Here is a 19,965-nt window from a genome sequence, read left to right as displayed (position 1 = left end):
TAAGTGAAGGAGATCCGGTTGTATCACTGGCCCGATGGCTTGTAGGTCGTTAAGCGAAATTCCAGTGGTGGACTTCGCACTCGCGTCGAAGACTACTCGCAGCTTCGTGGTTGTAGAATCTGGTTTTATCACACACGAATGTGGGATTACGTATCGAACTTTATGTAGTTTGTCGGCCGGTACAGGAGTCATGTGTCTTAGCTCAAGATATTCGCGCATGAACTTTCGGTACTCCTCGTAATCTTCGTGTGAGCTCTGAAATGTTCCTCGAGCTCATGGTCTTGCAAAGCTAATCGGTCTGGGACGTCAGGTGGCAGTTCTTCCACCTTCCAAAATCGCTCAAGGCTCACTTCCAGGTGGTCAATATAGGTCGCCTTATGACAACTCCGCGAGTGGAGATTAGTGGAGGTCATATTGCATAGCAACCCTCCAACTATCCAACCGAATTTGGTGTTTTGTAAAGTGAGTCCATTAGGTAAGCGATGAAGTCCTGCACCGAGCGAGTCATAGTGTAGTGAACTTGTCATCACTTAGTGCCGTTCCTGACTAAAGACGGATTGTATTTGCACTTTTATATAAACTCACTTTATTTTTGCCACTTTACTTAAACTTAATAGCGTGGTTGGCTTCTATTGATTTGCGAACTAAATTTTGCGCGGCGGACTGGACTGCGTGATTTTACTGATACAACAACTCTCTTCTAGCTACGCGCGAGCTTCCTTTTATACGAAATAATTACATTGCGCTTATGGGCATATTTAGCTTATCCGCTCCGTTATGCATGATTACAATTTATTATCCTGCTCTATCTATCGCATTATGCGTACGTGACTTTTTGCGTACATTAGGTAACATCGTCCTTCCATGTGTATTATCCTACTGCGCAATTGGATGAACTCTATTAAATTTTCCCTATTTATCTAGTTGGTTCGGATTAGAACATATTGCACTTTTATGTCTAATATTTGTGTGCATCTAATTACAGTAATTTATGTTCTGATAATGTTTAATCTAAAATTTTATACTTGTAAAAACTATTTCTTTTGAGTGTGTTGGTGAATACGATCACGCCACTTATCATGCTATTTCATTCTATCATTAGCTGTTTCATTCTAGCCTTAGTGCGGTTTGTGTCTAGGATGTAATGAATTTACTGCAGATTATTCTAGCGGATGTTATACTAATAATTGTGTCTTTGCTATTCTAATCTAATTCTAATTTGCTAAGTCTAATAGTGTCGGGTGTCGAACCTATGCTACACCTCCCCCGTTTTTGTGAATAACGTAAGATTGAGTGAATGAGCGAAAGAATTGCGTTATTCATTTAGTTCTTGATTAATCTGTTCTTATGTACTGTTGTAGTCTTTTGCGTATGCTTATTCTTGATTGTACAATTTGGATCTTAATTGGAATATTCGTAATTATAAATGGACCTAAGTACAATGGATCTAATTTTTTTTTTATTTTCATTTTTTAAGTATACCAAGTCTCCTATGCTTACATCTATGGGATTTATATGCTGATTTAATTCTTTTTCTTTTTTCTCTTTTTCTATAATTATGTTCTTACGTGCAATCTCATTGGACTTTTGTAGTTTAAATTTCATTTCATTGTAATATTGTTCTATATTATAAACTGGATCGATTTTATGTTTATAAATTTCTTGTGGTAGATTTGCTGTTCTACCGAAAACTAATTCAAACGGAGTATATTTTGTTTCTGTATGTGGTGTTGTATTATAAACAAACTCATAAAATTTTATCCAATCATCCCAATCATCGTGATGTTCATTAGTAAATGCTCTAAGGTATTCATTTAAGCTTCTATGATTACGTTCTAGAGCTCCAATTGTTTGTGGAAAATGTTTGTTTTATTTTTAAAATTTGGGCTATTTTACCTAACACCTCATTGTTATATTCCAATCCTTGGTCTAATCCAAGCTCCAAAAAGCTTCCATAAGTCAAGATAAAATGTTCAACCAATGCTTTCGCAATCGTGTTTGCTTCTTTGTTTTTAATTGGAATGATCACTATATATTTTGATAGGTCGCATTGAATCGTAATTGCATATCTGTTGTTATTTATTGTTTTGGGTAATGGACCAACTGTGTCAATTGATATGATGGTAAATGGTTTTGCTGGAGTTGATGTGATTATAGATTTTTCTTTTGTGTGCTTATTTACTTTGCTGACTTTGCATATTTCACATTTCTGCACGTAACTTATTATATCTTGCTTCATATTATTCCATTTAAATTTTTCACGAATTTTTAAATATAATCTGTATTCCCCTATATGACCTCCTGTGGGTATGGCATGATATTCTTCCATTATTTTCAACTTTTCTTTCTCACTTGTTATCCATTTAGGTGGATCAAACAAAATTATCTCGTAACCGAAAATTGCTGTGTCTACTATTTCCTTTATGGTTAATTGAGAGTAATATTCGAATAATTTGTCCTCAACTGATATTGCTAACTTGTCTCGGTTAAATTTCTTAGCAATTTGGCATATATCTAGAAGAGCAAGTTCTATTTCTTGACTTCCATTTTGGCCTTTAGAATTGTTAAGAGGGATAACCCTTTTTCCAAGTTGCTTATTATAGTTGTGACTACATACTTTGATTTCTATTCCATTTCTTTTAACTTCTGACTTAATTTTCAAAATCTTATTAACTTCTGACGGTCTATCTGTCTTCCAAAATACTTGATTAGTTACTTCTTCTTCATTTCTTCCAGCTGTTGGTGTATCCTTTACTTTATTTTGCGCCTTTACCATTGCTCTTGTGTTAACTACCATAATTGAATTGTTTTTAATGCTTTTAATATCCTCCTCTTTAGTTTTTGGGATCAATTCTTTCAACTCATCTGAATTTAACACGATTCGTGATAATGCGTCTGCTGCAACATTACTTTTTCCAGCTACGAATTGTATTGTGAAATCAAATTCTTCCAGATCTAGTCTAATTCTGGTTAATTTTGACGTTGGATTTTTCATACCAAAGAGATAAACCAGTGGTCTATGGTCTGTTCTGATTGTAAATTTCCGCCCATAAACATATGGTTTAAAATGATTTACTGCCCAGTGTATAGCTACTAATTCTTTTTCTATTATACTCTTATTCTTTTCGCCTTTAGTAAAAGTTTTACTTGCGAATGCAATAGGAAAATCTTGCCCATTTGTGATTTGGGAGAGAACTGCTCCGCACGCAAAGTTTGATGCGTCTGTAGTTATAATAAAATCTTTGCTAAAGTCTGGGTATTTAAGAATGGTTGGAGATAGCAGATGCTCCTTTAATGAATCAAATGATGTTTGTTGTTCCTTTTTCCATTCAAAAAGTGTGCCTTTCTTTAATAAATCATTTAGTGGCTTTGCAATTTTTGCAAAGTTTTGTATAAACTTTCTGTAGTAATTACAGAAAGCTACGAATCTTCTAACTTCGTCTGCGTTAGTTGGTATAGGAAACTTTCTTATTGTTTCGAATTTGGTTTCATCAGGGTATATTCCCTGGTTCGTTATTTTCTGTCCAAGATATGTAACATCTGATTTAAAGAATTTGCACTTCTCTGGGTTCAATTTAAGATTGTAGTATCGTAATCTATTAAATACTTGTGTAAGATTTTCTATATGATTTTTCATTGAGCTTCCTATTACTATAACATCATCGATATAAATGAATGCTATTTCAGGTGTGAGGCCAGCCATTGCTAGTGCCATCATACGCTGAAAACTGTTAGGACTTATGTTTAGTCCAAAAGGCAGTCTTGTGAATTGATAATGTCCTTTTGGTGTAGAAAATGCTGTATATTTTCGCGATTCTTTTTCCAAAGGGATCTGATGAAAACCTGACATCAGATCTAGAGTGCTGAAATATTTTGCATTTCCTAATTGGTCTAATATTGTGTCTATTCTCGGAAGTGGAAACTTATCTGGTAATATCTTTTTGTTCAATTGCCTAAAATCGACTACTTATCTCCATTTCTTATCGTTTCCTGTTTTCTTGGGGACAAGCAGAATTGGTGAATTGTAAGGGGAAACGGAGTTTTCTATTATATTATTTTCTAACATCTTATTTACTTGCTGATCTATTTCTTTGCTTTGCGAATGAATTTGTTTATAGTTGGGTATAAATGTAGGAATATTGTCTTTAGGAGTAATTGTTTGTTTATAAAAATTATTAGTTGTAATTGGGTCTTCATTTAAACAAAATAAATCTGAAAATTTATTTACTAGTTTACTTATTTCTTGACTAATAATATCTGGATAATTTTTTAAATTGATTTTGCTTAATATTTCTTTAACTCTATGCATATTTGTTTTAGTTTCTGCTACTTTATAAATTTCAAAGTTATTAATTGGCTCTATTGTAGGTTTGAAAAATTTCGTGTTAATAATAGTATCTTTTTCAGTAGTATTAATAAATTTTATACATGGATTATTCTTGGAAACTATTGTATTAGCGCAAAATATTCCTGTTGTTATTTCCTGTGCATGAACTACTGAATCTTTTTTTAAATTCTTTAAATCTATTTTATGAATAATTTCACTTCTTGCTGGAATTAAGAGTGAATTGTCTTCTATAGGATGAGATATTGAGATTCCATTGATATCAAAATTTAACAAATAATATTCATAATCTATCTTACATTTATATTTTGTAAAGAAATCTCTTCCTAAAATTCCATCGGCTTCTATTTCTATAATATCTGGAATAAAGTGAAATTTATGACTAACTGTTGCGTTGTTAAATATTAAATTTGAACTAATTGTACCATAGGTAATTAAAGAGTTATTAGTAATTCCTGTAAGTCTAACTTTGTTATTGCTATCTATCTCATGCTGAGATCTAATTTTTCCTATTTTAAATAATGAAACTGCTGCTCCTGTGTCTATAAATAATGAACTATACTTATTTGCAGCTTTTTCTACTTTAATTGTAGTTGAATTATTGGCAGATAAATTCAATGTCATTACCGGCAGCTGTTCTATTCCTGCCGGGCTTGGCCTAAAAAATTATTCTGTTCCTCTTCTTCTTCAGCTTCAGTAGTAAATATTCTACGAGCTTGTTGATTTGAGAAGTTATTGGGCTGTGTATTTTGTCTTCCAAATTGATTATATTGTCCAGGGTTCCTATAGAAATGTCTATCTCTGTTTCTATTTGGGGTATATGTATTTGGGTTCGTTCTATTTGAATTTGGACTTTCATAATACCTCCTGTTAGTTCTGTTTTGGAAGTTTGGGTTCGAGTTATATCTATTAGAATTATTTGTTTTGCTGTTAGGAAATCTTTTGAAATTATTTGTGGAAAAATTTTGGTTTCTATTAAAGGCTAAAACTTGATTTGAATTATTGTTTTCGATTTCATTTTCTAATACCTTTTGTGTAGCTGCTGTAATTGTTGGGTATTGTCCGACTTTAAGTAGAATTTTTGTTTCAGAGTTGGAAATTTTTTCTTTAAGTGTGTCAACTCCAACTTTAACAGCCATTTTGTTTGCTACTTCTTCGGGAATTTTTTGTTCTAGATAAAGTCCTTTTAATTTGCTAGTTAAGATTTCGACCTCTTCACAAATTTTAGTGGTTTGTCTTGCTTGGATAGTTTTTAATTGGTTGATGACTTTTTCGGGATTTGTTTTTTCTTCACATCTTACTTTTATATTTTCTAGAATTTCATCGATGTTGTCCAGATCTCGTGGTAATCCTATTCTGGCTTTCCCTGTTATTCGTGTTTTGATAAATTTTACCAGCATTACCTTTTGATCATTTGGAGTAATCTCTTTAAGTAAGTTTACAGAATCTATGAAAATGTCAAGATTCTCTTTTGATCCATCATATGTTTGAACAAGAGATGTTGCAATTTTAATATCGAAATGCGCCATTTTTTCTGTTTGGGAATCGTTTGTCATTTGGTAATTGTTTATGCGAAACTCAATCGCTGAAAAGCATTCGTTGGTTTCACTGTTAATTTTGTTTAAATACTCTTCACTTATGGCTTCTCCGAGCTCTATCAAATCCGATTGTATGGATGTTAATAGTTCTCTAGCCAAAATTTTATATTTACTTACAGTACAAACTCTAAAATTCTTTGGTAAATACTCTAATTTATGTTGTATTAACCTTAACTGGAATAATTTATCCTTTAACTTACTCATTAAATTCGATCCATTAAATAATAACGACAATCATAATAAATAACATAACTAATTAACGTTTAAGTCCAATAAAATTATTTCGCAGAAACTATAATTGTTCCTATTTTTTTATTATTATTTTTTTAATTTACTTATTTTATATATATATATATATATATATATATATATATATATATATATATATATATATATATATATATATATATATATATATATATATATATATATATATATATATATATATATATATATATATATATATATATATATATATATATATATATATATATATATATATATATATATATATATATATATATATATATATATATATATATATATATATATATATATATATATATATATATATATATATATATATATATATATATATCCACCAACTAGATAAATAGGGAAAATTTAATAGAGTTCATCCAATTGCGCAGTAGGATAATACACATGGAAGGACGATGTTACCTAATGTACGCAAAAAGTCACGTACGCATAATGCGATAGATAGAGCAGGATAATAAATTGTAATCATGCATAACGGAGCGGATAAGCTAAATATGCCCATAAGCGCAATGTAATTATTTCGTATAAAAGGAAGCTCGCGCGTAGCTAGAAGAGAGTTGTTGTATCAGTAAAATCACGCAGTCCAGTCCGCCGCGCAAAATTTAGTTCGCAAATCAATAGAAGCCAACCACGCTATTAAGTTTAAGTAAAGTGGCAAAAATAAAGTTAGTTTATATAAAAGTGCAAATACAATCCGTCTTTAGTCAGGAACGGCACTAAGTGATGACAAGTTCACTACATGGCGACCGTGACACAGAGCCAAAGCAAAGGAATACGAACAAAACACTGAAGTAAGCATAACGAAAGGCTGCAGGTTATAAAAATCCCGTTGGACACGGTATGTAAACACTATGGTAAAATTTATATTTTGAAAACAAAAATACCATAGCGCGAAAAGCGGACGAAGGTATGTATCGCAACAATCGCGAGTGCAAATTCGTCGTAAACACTATTATGCACAATACATATACACTAAGCTCACAAACACTAAAGTATTCGGCATAGATGTACGTTTAGATCACATTACACTTATAATCACAAAAGCCGATACGCGTCGTAAAGTGAGATGCAATAATGTGCAGTGACACCAATACAAATTAGTTCCGTGATACAACAACTGTGAAAAAACTCACCCGAAACTGCATGAATATCCCGAAACATCACCAATACAGTGCTAAAAATGAAATCAAATGTGAATTAAAAGCAACAACAATTACACATGCAGTGACACATAAATACCGAACCGGAATACTAATCAAAATAGTGCACAAGAAAGTGTGAAACTAAGTGCGCTAAGTGAAACCCAACTGAACAATCCCATAATCGCAGCAGCAGCAGCACTTCCACAACGAACAACACGAGGAAAGTGTTAAGAACGATAGAACGCGAGCAACAATACGCGAGGAAGCAGTCAACGACGCCATCGCAGTATACACATCGAGCAGCTGTTAAACTACACATCGTGCATGCCGTAGGACACGCAAACGATAAGTTTTGTTAAGTCAGGTATTGTAAAATTAACACTATGGGATATATATGAATATTCATATATGAATATATATATATATATATATATATATATATATATATATATATATATATATATATATATATATATATATATATATATATATATATATATATATATATATATATATATATATATATATATATATATATATATATATATATATATATATATATATATATATATATATATATATATATATATATATATATATATATATATATATATATATATATATATATATATATATATATATATATATATATATATATATATATATTTTTTTTTTTTTTTACTGAATATTCATATATATCCCATAGTGTTTATTTTACAATACCTGACTTAACAAAACTTATCGTTTGCGTGTCCTACGGCATGCACGATGTGTAGTTTAACAGCTGCTCGATGTGTATACTGCGATGGCGTCGTTGACTGCTTCCTCGCGTATTGTTGCTCCCGTTCTATCGTTCTTAACACTTTCCTCGTGTTGTTCGTTGTGGAAGTGCTGCTGCTGCTGCGATTATGGGATTGTTCAGTTGGGTTTCACTTAGCGCACTTAGTTTCACACTTTCTTGTGCACTATTTTGATTAGTATTCCGGTTCGGTATTTATGTGTCACTGCATGTGTAATTGTTGTTGCTTTTAATTCACATTTGATTTCATTTTTAGCACTGTATTGGTGATGTTTCGGGATATTCATGCAGTTTCGGGTGAGTTTTTTCACAGTTGTTGTATCACGGAACTAATCTGTATTGGTGTCACTGCACATTATTGCATCTCACTTTACGACGCGTATCGGCTTTTGTGTTTATAAGTGTAATGTGATCTAAACGTACATCTATGCCGAATACTTTAGTGTTTGTGAGCTTAGTGTATATGTATTGTGCATAATAGTGTTTACGACGAATTTGCACTCGCGATTGTTGCGATACATACCTTCGTCCGCTTTTCGCGCTATGGTATTTTTGTTTTCAAAATATAAATTTTACCATAGTGTTTACATACCGTGTCCAACGGGATTTTTATAACCTGCAGCCTTTCGTTATGCTTACTTCAGTGTTTTGTTCGTATTCCTTTGCTTTGGCTCTGTGTCACGGTCGCCATGTAGTGAACTTGTCATCACTTAGTGCCGTTCCTGACTAAAGACGGATTGTATTTGCACTTTTATATAAACTAACTTTATTTTTGCCACTTTACTTAAACTTAATAGCGTGGTTGGCTTCTATTGATTTGCGAACTAAATTTTGCGCGGCGGACTGGACTGCGTGATTTTACTGATACAACAACTCTCTTCTAGCTACGCGCGAGCTTCCTTTTATACGAAATAATTACATTGCGCTTATGGGCATATTTAGCTTATCCGCTCCGTTATGCATGATTACAATTTATTATCCTGCTCTATCTATCGCATTATGCGTACGTGACTTTTTGCGTACATTAGGTAACATCGTCCTTCCATGTGTATTATCCTACTGCGCAATTGGATGAACTCTATTAAATTTTCCCTATTTATCTAGTTGGTTCGGATTAGAACATATTGCACTTTTATGTCTAATATTTGTGTGCATCTAATTACAGTAATTTATGTTCTGATAATGTTTAATCTAAAATTTTATACTTGTAAAAACTATTTCTTTTGAGTGTGTTGGTGAATACGATCACGCCACTTATCATGCTATTTCATTATATCATTAGCTGTTTCATTCTAGCCTTAGTGCGGTTTGTGTCTAGGATGTAATGAATTTACTGTAGATTATTATAGCGGATGTTATACTAATAATTGTGTCTTTGCTATTCTAATCTAATTCTAATTTGCTAAGTCTAATAGTGTCGGGTGTCGAACCTATGCTACAATAGCATATTCCGGCCCCTAATATCGCATTAACTGGCCCTGTATGACTGAAGTTTTCATCGGCGAGTCGCTTGCCAGGTGGGAGGCTCAGTTCGTCCTGCTTGATTGTGCGATAGGGTTGCGCACTGAGTTCCGGTATGACGTAGAAATTGGAGCTGAAACGGTAGGATCCATTAATTGCTATGACTTTTGTACGAATTTTATTCGATACAGGGAGTTTACCACTTATCCCCATTAGCGTAATTTTCTCAGACAGTAACGGTAACCTCAACCGTTTCACAGCGGACGCCGTGATGGCTTGGATTTGGCACCCAGAATCTAGCAGGCAACGGATTCGTTGCCACTCCCCCAGGCCGTCTTGAATAAGCACCGCAACAGTTGCTAGCAAAACGTGGTTGGCAAGGTTAGAGACGTCACGAGATGACGCACCAGACAGATGCATTGAACCACACGTAGCGGAACGCTGGGCAGCTGGAGTCATCCTCACTGCTAGGGGATGGCTTAGATTGGAACAGGAGGATACGATACCACCATCATCCATTGCAGGGGAAGATGCGCGCACACTTAGCAATGGCTGAGCAGAGCGGGAATGCAAGACACCACGCGGCGACGAAACGGACCGAGTGCGTGGATCGGCCATCGCTGAAAGCACGGCACTAGTGCTTGGGGATGGCGGCACGGAGCGGGAACGCGGGGACGGCAGCACGGAGCAGGAACGCAGGACACCACGTGGATCGGCCATCGCTGAAAGCCCGGCACTAGTGCTTGTGGATGGCGGCACGGAGCGGGAACGCGGGGACGGCAGCACGGAGCAGGAACGCCGGACACCACGTGGATCGGCCATCGCTGAAAGCACGGCACTAGTGCTTGTGGATGGCGGCACGGAGCGGGAACGCGGCGACGGAAGCACGGAGCAGGGACGCCGGACACCACGTGGTGGCGAAACGGAATGTGGTTGTCACTTCGCAGCTTCGGAAGATTTCACGTGCAAAAGAGTATGATGCTTTTGTCTACACACTTGGCATCTTTTGTTGCTGGGGCACTGCGAAGCGGGGTGCTGGCTGGAAAGGCAATTCACGCACTTGCCTTTGCTCATCACGTAGTTGATGCGTTCACATTCCGACCGAACCTGCAGCTCTGGACACAGCGGGCCCGTGTGGCCCGGCTTGTCGCACGCATAGCAGCGTCGCGGGCCTGGCTGGTGATCCACCGAGCTGTATCTAGTTCGCTGGGTTTGCAGGGTTGGCGTCTGACTGCTACTTACTGTATCCACCGTGGCTACGAATGCCGCACGTATTGGGCGCTTGCTACTAGTAGAAGCGCGGTCAGGACGGGACGTGGCGCTTTTCCGCGGCTCATAGTAGAGCGAACTCGACAGCCTATCGAGCTCGTCGCGCAGTTCCTTCCACGTCGGAATGGTGTGGACGTCCAGCCTACGGAATATTCTGGTTATGGTTTCATCGTCTAGCTTGGACATAACCAGGCTCACCAGCATTCCATCCTCCACCACGCTAGGCCGTTGTCCGCTTGCGCCTGCAATTTGCTTCGCTGCGGAGGTTGATGTTTCGACCACATCTATTATCCGCATAAGCCCGTTGGAAGACGCCACAGTCATTTTTGGAAGGTCTCTGAGATAGTTAAAGTGGCTGAGGAAAGCTACCCGTTTCTTGTAGAACCTTTCCTCCAACTTACTTCATGCCCTTTCGAAGGGCATGCCAGCGTTTTCGAAGGCTTCGCAACTGTTCCGCGCAATATCGCACCGATCGAAACACTTTATAAGGAACGCGTACCGCTCCGCATCACCTGTCAAACCGACAATCCGCTTTTCGAACCGTCCCGCGAACGCTGGCCATTCCGAAGGATCTCCGTTAAACTTCGGAAGTTCGATACGCGGAAGATGATCGGAACGGGAAGGGGTTGATGCAAGTGTTACATCTAACTGCGGAGTAGGCGGCACTTCCACAGCATACACTTTCCTCGGTTTTCACTTGCGCGTAGGCCTCAACGAACGTATCGCGTCGCGGTTGCGGACCCGATATCGCTTCCAGCTGCAACTGCGCTTTGTTGCCTTCGCTCCACAATAACGCTGCGATCTCATCCTTACTCTTAGCCATTTGCTGGCTCAACCTACCTTCGCGCACTTGCGATACAATGTTTTGCAGCGCACTATCTAGGCCTGTCAGTTGGCGAGTCGCTTCCAACTTGATCCGCTGGTTTTCGTCTGCTGTTTGATCCTCCGTCGGCATATTGGCTTCTTTTCACTAGCACATAGCACAACTCACTATTATTTCACCTTTTTCACGTAGCAAAATCACGTCGGGGTCACCAAATGTTCTCTCACGAAGTCGCAAAAAAAGGATAAAAAACACTAGGACGTGGAATGTCTTTAAAACGTTATAATAATATCATTTATTCCACTCAACTACACGTATACGAATGCTCGATCGATCCGCTGATCGATCGCACGAAGCCCACGATAGCCGATTCCCCAGGATGCTGAGAGAGAATTTACGCACAAAATTCTCTCTCACGCACGCTCCCACATGATGTATCGATAACCTGACGTGGGAACACGAGGTTATCGGGTCAAAGTGCGTTTCGGAACGCAAGCGCAATCTTTCGAAACGCATTCGAAAGATGCTGTTCAAAACCGGTGACCGTTTCGCCGTTGACGGTTTCGAACCTCATCAATTTACATGACCAGCTTGTCTCACGTTGAGTAATTTAGTGCGTAATCTTCTCACGTTCTGATAGTAGATGGTGAGAGAGTGAGATGATTCGGTTGCTTGATGGACTGTGTTGTTGACGTGAAGCGAAGTAACGGAGGTTATTCGTCTGATATTATCAAGATTAGTGTCTCGATCGGTGGTTCTGCGTAGATTGGATTCTGTTGTGAAGTGTGTTGCGATGGATTGTGGGCGTCTAGTGGCAGTTGTCGTGTCGGAGGGCGCCAAAAATTTTGAGCAGCGGATGAACGGAGATCGATGAATTCTCTGAGTATTCTTTCTTTGTGCCAGGTATGTGAGGAGAGTGCCCTTTCTCGAAACTCAAGTGACATCCCTACTTTACATGAGATAAAAGTGAATGTGCTAGGATCGCGGTCGCGGGGCAACAGCTTATTTATGATGACGTTATCAGTGCCCAGTTGTGTTGTTATCATTTCCTTCATCTCGACGTCTGTATCCGACGGAGATATGCGGGTAAGGTGTAACTAAAACCTATTATAGTTAGGATCACTTAATGGGACTGTCAACACGGCACGAGACGATGTTGATGTAGGCGCTGTACCCGCGAGCAGTGGGCATTAGGATTGGTATTCGGCGGCGTAAAATCAACAAGCCTCCGCTTAGGTGAATTTCGGGATGGTGCATTTTGTGAGTTACGATCGAGCTCACCGGGGCGAGAGCTTATAGGAGAGGCCATAGTATTATTCGTTTGAAGCCTTGACTGCGTCCAAGGCATCTGTGAGACGACTATCAAATTCTCCGAGAAGCTAGTTTTTAACATGCTAGTTTTTGGTCGATTTTGCGGTAACTTGTGTTGACCAGACAGCAGATGAGCCGAGTGTTTAATATTTTTAAATTATTGGTTTCAACCGCAGAATGAGTACTTCTTTGTCTACAGTATACGTCTATGGTGGGTAAATGAAAAAGATAAAGAGCGTTCTTGGTGAATAAAAACCCCATGAAAAAAAGAACAAAAGAATATTCGTTCGCGTTCGGTTCTTTTTGGCGAGCGAACTAGTTCGTTCGCGTCCGGTAAAAAGAATCGTTTTGCCCATGCCTAAACGGAATGTTACCGGAGTACCTGGGGTTGAGGGTGGAGCGTGGCACAGTTGTCCACGATTATGGAACGCGCAGAGCGAATGAACCACGAATGCCCAACTACTCGTATGCTCAAGCAAGAAATTCCCTATTCTTCAAAGGCATAATAATATGCGCTTCCCACTGGAGTTGCCAATCAGAGGACAATAGCTGATTTCGACGGTCCTACGCAACTCATGAAATTGAAAATTCTTTACATGAAATTGAAAAGGTAATAATCATCAACCGATGTACAAGTGTGAAAGTAAAATTATGCTGATGATGACATATGCTTTTCTTTGCTTCTTTTCATACTTTCATCCACTGATGGCGTCGAGCATCGCCGTGGATGTGATCGTCTAAACGTCTAAACGAAGAGCTTCATTCCGGGATTTGTTTGGAATATGGTAAGTTGTTAGGCGGGAGGGTGGGTGGGTGGTTGGCTAGGTTCTACCTCATGAATACCACAATGAGCTCTGACATGTTCCTTTTGCACGATGATACAGTATCGGACAGGTGTATGTGTGGTTTGTATGTGTGTGTGTGTGAGTGTATGTGTGTGTGTGTGTGTGTGTGTGTGAGTGTGTGTGTGTGTGTGTGTGTGTGTGTGTGTGTGTGTGTGTGTGTGTGTGTGTGTGTGTGTGTGTGTGTGTGTGTGTGTGTGTGTGTGTGTGTGTGTGTGTGTGTGTGTGTGTGTGTGTGTGTGTGTGTGTGTGTGTGTGTGTGTGTGTGTGTGTGTGTGTGTGTGTGTGTGTGTGTGTGTGTGTGTGTGTGTGTGTGTGTGTGTATGTGTGTGTGTGTGTGTGTGTGTGTGTGTGTGTGTGTGTGTGTGTGTGTGTGTGTGTGTGTGTGTGTGTGTGTGTGTGTGTGTGTGTGTGTGTGTGTGTGTGTGTGTGTTGGTATTCACAAGTATGTCGTTTCGGATAGATTTGTAAGTAGTTTTTTTGTGTTTTGGGTTAGGTTTTTGATGTAATAAGCAGTAACAACCGCCCTCGAGATCAGTGTTTTTTCGATACATTAACAATGTTACGGTCTTCTTTCGCCGTGGTCTTCTGAGGACGTCCGGTTGACTTGCGCGTTTCGGTTGTCCAAGCGCGTTTCGGTTGTCCGAGCACGTTTCGGTTGTCCGAAGCGCGTTTGCCACAAAAGTACGCGATCGTTCCATCACGAACTCGGTCGTTCTGAGCTTAATGCCAGCTGCCGCCATTCGCTTACTGATATGGCGTTGATGATCAGTACAACGATTATCTCGACCCATTGTTACTAACATTGCTTGCTTGGACTGTCAAGAACGCGCTGGTTAAAAAGTTGGACACGGCTGATCCCGTGCTCAGCCTCTGTTCTGCTTCTACACGTGATGAATTACATCGTTGTAGAGCAGCAAAAACAGCGTATGGATAAAAACTATCAATGAGTAAGCGAGTGAGTGTCTACCCATTTAAATCGAGAACAGAATACTGCCGTGCTCATGAAACAAAACGCCCATTGAAAAGAACAACTGCGCTCCAGCTCAATGCACGCACAAAGCATTCCATGCGCACACAACGTTCAACGCAGAGATGCATGCAGGCCTTTCAATGGCGTGCTCTGGAGAAACACCTGTGAGGGAATGCCGAGTTCATTGCTATTGTGCGCGTGTCCATTTCGCACCGGTGTCGCATTCACATTCATGAAACAGCACACCTGCGTTCTCGTCCGAGGAACAAGCGTCGATGCAAACTTTGGCTTTTATCCAAGTGCAAACGCACGCTGTTTCACATGATAACACATATAATCAGAATGCTTTCAACGCAATATGAAACCATTTCAAGCTACGTTTCTTCAGAAAAAACCCGCACACACACACACACACACACACACACACACACACACACACACACACACACACACACACACACACACACACACACACACACATACACAAGTAACGTGGTAAAACAAGTGCACGGTGCGTTGAAAAAACCAGGGTCCTATCTTAATGTCCGAAACTGTATCTTGACGCTGTTCGTTTGTTACGTCTTCTATCACAGTAGCTGTTAGAAAACGAAGCGGAAAATAATTTAGTGCCGAACACGTTAAAGGTTTTTGTGATACTTTAGCTGTTGCCAAAAAATAAGTCTTTTTATTCCGCCAGTTGGTTTGTAGATATCGCGATGGCTAATCTTCCGAGTCTTTTTATCCTATTTCCCTACAACTATTCTCTCTTTTTCCCATCTCTTTTCCTCTCTCACCAATTCCTGACGCATATGTCGACAGGTCATTGGAACCATCCTATTTTGCTGTTGTAAGGTTCCAACAGTAGCAATAATTACAAAGTGACCTTTATTATCAAAATGATGTTTGTACACATTTTGAAACGATTGCAATAAAGATTGTGGGACAAGTATAGCAGTTTGTTTTCCATTATGGTATCTTTTAAGCAGTTCCTAGATATCGTTTTCAGTATACTCTGGCTTTTGTATTGTAACTCTATTATAGTTTAAAAATGGAGTTCCTAGTTTTTCTATCGGTTGCTGTCCTATTTCAAATACCATTTGATTTCTATAAAATTTTATTGGTCTATCGCTATAACGCATGAAATAGTCAGGAGATGTTTGAGCGGAGTGTATGGTACCTACGTCAGAATAGCTGCTTAAGCTACTAGCAGGATTTGTTATAATTGAGTGATCTGTATTTGTGTTAACTTGTATTTCATCGTTCGATTTCCTACTCAGGGCGTCAGCAACTACATTGGCTTTGCCCTCCTTGAACTTGATATCATACTCGTAATTTTCTAACTCTAAACGCCAGCGCAAATTTTCGAATTTTTGCTTGAAGATTTTAAAAATATGAGCGGTTTGTGATCTGTAACGAGTGTACATTTTCTACCATACAAATAAAGCTTGGATTTTTCTACTGCCCACACAATCGCCAACGCTTCTTTCTCTGTAGTGGAATATTGTAATTCAGTATCATTCATCGTTCTGCTACCAACCCAACCGACATAATCGCGCGACATTTAACAATTTTGTATGAGAAAAAACGGGCTCAAAACGTTCTCAAATCGTGCTCATTAGCAGCACTAAAGAGCACGTTTCTGCAACGGTGCGCAGCGTGTATCATACATGTAGTTTCTGTATGCTACATTACAGGGTTTCGAATCATATAAGGGAATAGTTCAACCACTTAGGGGAATGTTGCAAATCGGTAGGGGAATGTTGCAAGCAAGCTGTGGATGTTTGCAATCACTTAGGGGAGTTGTGCAATCGATTAGGGGAATGTTGCAAGCGTACTGTGGAGCTGTCATCAGACTGTGGGTGCCGGTGTAAAAAGCTACGAATTGATACCGATGATGTTTTTTTTAAAAACATCGTTTGGAGTTGTTTTCGTGTGGGATTCTGCTGTACACATGATAAACTAAATACATCCTGCTGCGGAGCCATAATTAAACATGATAAGTTAGTAAGATTTACGAAAATATTTTAAGATATTTACAGCGGCACCCACAGTCTGATGACAGCTCCACAGTACGCTGTTGCCCGCTTGGCAAAGAGTAACTCATTTTGATGCCTCTCGCTACCCCTGGCCCTAGTTTTGAAGGAATCATGCGACACACTCGCACTCCACTACCCCATCCCATGGAAAAACGCTCCCACCATCGAGGTGTTGACCAAAATTTCGCTGTGTGCATGAGACACACACTCGCACTCCTCCAGCCCTCCACTGCTGAACGCTCCCACCGTTGCGAAGATGCGAGAATTTTTGCTCTGAGCGTGAGACCCTGAAGCGCCAGAGATGACACAATGTGTAAAGACGATCATAATTCGATATGGTCAAAATGCGTCGATTGTCGTTTCATTTATCTGGTAATGATGTTTTCACTTCATCAAAATTTTAAACATTAACAACTAGGCTGATAACAATAGTTGAAATGTAAATCAGAATAAAATCAATTCATTTGAAGTAAAATGAATTCCATTATACTCTATTTTGACCAAATGATCAACTCTTGTACATAGTGCCATTTACTTTGTGTTCTTCACTCTCGCGCTGTGTTGTGATCGTTCGAAACTCATTGCCAGAACGAATGCAAATTTCATTTGGGAAGGATCGGTGCCGGAAGATGCAGTGAAAATTATAAAATGTTTATAGAAAAGTGGTTAAGTAAATCGTGAAAGATGTAAACGCAGGCGTAACTGCAGTTTGTTTTGTTACATGATCTACGGGTAAGTGCATGCATAAGAAGAAGAATATTTCAAATGATGTTTGTGTTTTAACTATCGTATTGCTTTCAATGTTCGTTTATTCTTCTATTATTTGCCATCACACCTAGCTATTTCATTACCAAAGCACCTGATAACCGATCAAAGAAGGTGAATCGGGCTTACAGAGTCGCCGTTTAATTTAAAATATCTGCGTGATCGGTAAGTTTTAAATAGTCCTAGTTATGTTCACCATTCTAATGCTAGATATATCTTTCATTCCTCAGGAAAACGCATCAAACAACAAGTGTTTTTCTTCCAACAGCACGCGCCATCGGTGGAGCAAGCTGCAAACGTTTCGTTCGCCCAGCACGCACCATCAAGTATTATAATATTCCCGAATAGCTCTGTGAATAAAAAACTGCACACTTACTGTCCGAATTTCCTGGAATTTTTTGATCGGTCTACGCTCGTGGGAATGGTGGGTCCGTTGAGGAGAAGGAAAGAAAGGGTGGGAGCGAGGATTAACCAAAAACGCGGCATTGAGAATGAGGGGAGGTGCGCTCAGCGCTCACGCTGGGACACTCACGATGCTTGAAATAAAATGTTAACAAGCATCGATTTCAAGCATGCATGTCGCGCGACATTTTGCCAAGCGGGTAACAAGCATCGATTTCAAGCATGCATGTCGCGCGACATTTTGCCAAGCGGGAACCCAACCGACATTGTCACGTTGCAAGCGGTTTTTTTTGTATAGAAAAAGTGTTCTCTATAGCGCGGTCAAATCGTTCTCGATAGCAGAACTACCCAACCAGCATTATCGCGCGATTTTTATGTGTATCTATCATTTTTCTCATTCTAACATTCACAAAATTTTTCATTCTGCCTCGGTCTTCTGGGTGTTGGTCTGTATTTGCTTGCGACTTGGCTGTGTCGCATCAACGATTCGCATGTTTCATTTAGCTCATCCCTTTCCATCGTTGGAGAGAAACTCTTGCGTCTCGCTTTTCTGGGACTTGTCCAAATTCGCTTGCTACACCAATCGTTCACGCAAGCGTACTCCTCTCGCCCGCTCTTTGTATCATTGTACAGGTACTCCCCGATATACGCTATCAATGCGTACCGGAGGCAATAGCGTATCTCGAATATTCAATAGCGAAAGTCGAATTTCGAGGTTTTCAGTCAAATTATAACTAATATCCGTATAACTTTGCATGAAGTGGTAGGTTTTAGCCACTAAATTAGTTATTTGATCTAATTTCAACTGAATTTTTCAATTTTATACCATTTGAAATGGTTTTTATTATTCAACCAAAAGGGAATTTATTTTGCATTTGACATTCGATTTCTAAAATTAGTACTACTTGTTCAAAGAACCGTCAAATTTAGAAAAAAAAGCGTATAGCCAAATCGTGTATATCGAGTATGGCGTATATCGGGGAATACCTGTATAGCCACACGAGGAAGGCGCTGCTTCGCGTTCACATGAAAATGTGGTAGTGTGAAATCAAGTTTGCAAGCGGTAGGACGCGTCGGTGTGTGTCCGTTTTTTCTCTCGTGAAACCAGTACGGAAAAACTATTTGGTAAGTACAGTTTTTAATAAAGGGTTATATTAATCTTTATCAAACTGAATTGTATTCATAATTGTGATATAAAATCAATTTCGTTTTTTTTAAAGAAATCGTAACACGCGCACGAACGGAAGTGAGCACGGACCACAACAGAAGCAATATTCAATTGGTTGGTAAGTATTGTGCTTGACGTTAAATTGAACAGCTGTTGGCAAAATAGTTAATATTTCCTTCTATCCCTAGGAGTGCCGAAAACAGAACAGGAGAGGAAAGAAGGCAGGAACGATCCGATCCTCCAACGTGCTAGCGCCTGGTAGAGGAGAAGCGGCAGGAAGGTAGAGACGAACATCCAGCTCGCTTGTGTAGCACGTGGGAGCAGCAAGAGGGAAGCAAGCAGGACGCGTACACACCATTCGACGAAGGCAAAGCTGGAGGAAAGGAAGAACGAGGAGAGAAGGCAGGCAAGACGGGTACGTATGTATCCCGCACCGGTTTTAGACAGTGTGAATTGTGTGAGTATGTAAATATGTATGTGCGAGTAAGAAGGTAAAATAAAGAGCGTAAGCATGTGCAGAATGGACAAAAGAGAGTAAGAGTCTTTGTAGGGAGAATGGAGAGAATGAAAGAAATTGAGAAGGGATGTAGCATACATAAACCAAATGTATGATACACGCTGTCGCACGATTTCAAAAACCTTCTCTATAGTTCTGCTATCGAGAACGATTTGACGGCGCTATAGAGAACACTTTTTCTATACAAAAAAAACCGCTTGCAACGTGACAATGTTGGTTGGGTATAGAGAAGGTT

The 19,965-nt window shown here is 39.0% G+C and overlaps 2 long non-coding RNA genes across 2 annotated transcripts in view; one reads left to right on the top strand and one right to left on the bottom strand.

Moving 5' to 3' along the window:
• The window catches only part of LOC133391738 (uncharacterized), an 80,208-nt gene extending 72,534 nt beyond the window's left edge, over positions 1-7,674 (bottom strand). The window contains exon 1 of the long non-coding RNA XR_009765190.1: positions 7,356-7,674. This is a non-coding gene — a long non-coding RNA (uncharacterized LOC133391738). The remainder of the gene's footprint in view (positions 1-7,355) is intronic.
• A 6,753-nt stretch (positions 7,675-14,427) lies between these two features.
• LOC133392148 (uncharacterized) lies at positions 14,428-19,965 on the top strand. The gene is made up of 5 exons (XR_009765488.1): positions 14,428-17,610; positions 17,718-17,808; positions 17,874-19,170; positions 19,266-19,331; positions 19,402-19,965. It is a non-coding gene; the product is annotated as an uncharacterized LOC133392148 (long non-coding RNA).

Source organism: Anopheles gambiae, chromosome X (assembly GCF_943734735.2).
Source record: "Anopheles gambiae chromosome X, idAnoGambNW_F1_1, whole genome shotgun sequence".
NCBI classification, from domain to species: domain Eukaryota; kingdom Metazoa; phylum Arthropoda; class Insecta; order Diptera; family Culicidae; genus Anopheles; species Anopheles gambiae.
This window is presented reverse-complemented; position numbering and strand designations above follow the sequence as displayed.